Genomic DNA, 580 nt, shown 5'->3' with positions numbered 1-580 from the left:
GTCTCCCGCGGCACCCTCCCGACCCGCCGGCAGAGCGGCCGGCGCCCCGCAGAGGACAAGCGCCCCACGTACGAGCGGCCTGGGCGAGCCGGCCCTGGTGGGCGGACGGGGTCCCACCCCGCCACGACAGCGGGCGGGCTCTGGAAGGATCGCCCCCGTACCGTGCTGCCGAAGACCCGGCGCCAAGGCTCAAAGCTCGCGAGGTGACCCGCGAACCAGCGGCCAACCGCGACGGGCGCGTCCACAAAATGGAGCTGACAGTCGAAAGCAGGGCTCGCCCCGAAAACAGCTGTGACGCCAGAGGGCGGAGCGCCCTTGCCTTCTGTGCGCAGGCGCGGCGTACGGGGCGGGGCCTGTCGATCGCTGCGCGCAGGCGCGGAGCGCGACCCGACCTGCGGGGACCTGTGTGCGCAGGCGCAGGTCCCGGCCCCGCAGGGGAGAAGAAAGGGTACCGCCGGCGGGAGCCATGTTGGCTCTGGGTTGGTGCAGAGAATAAACTGCGGGAGGGATAAGTCGCCTCCCCGTTGGAAATGGTCAAATAAAGGATGTACCTTGATTGCCACCATTAAAATGATGCTTT

General features: G+C 68.8%; 1 protein-coding gene across 2 annotated transcripts in view; it reads right to left on the bottom strand.

The window, feature by feature from the left end:
- Clk1 (CDC-like kinase 1) overlaps positions 1 to 323 on the bottom strand; it is a 9,200-nt gene extending 8,877 nt beyond the window's left edge. The window contains exon 1 of one of the 2 annotated variants that reach the window (XM_005373237.2): positions 162 to 323. The gene's annotated coding sequence lies outside the window, so the exon portion shown is untranslated. Of the gene's footprint in view, positions 1 to 72; positions 95 to 161 lie in introns of those variants that run through there. The other variant, XM_013511835.1, reaches the window with a different exon arrangement.
- Positions 324 to 580: the final 257 nt, after the last annotated feature.

Source organism: Chinchilla lanigera, unplaced genomic scaffold (genome assembly GCF_000276665.1).
Source record: "Chinchilla lanigera isolate Chin_1 unplaced genomic scaffold, ChiLan1.0 scaffold00002, whole genome shotgun sequence".
NCBI lineage: Eukaryota > Metazoa > Chordata > Mammalia > Rodentia > Chinchillidae > Chinchilla > Chinchilla lanigera.
This window is presented reverse-complemented; position numbering and strand designations above follow the sequence as displayed.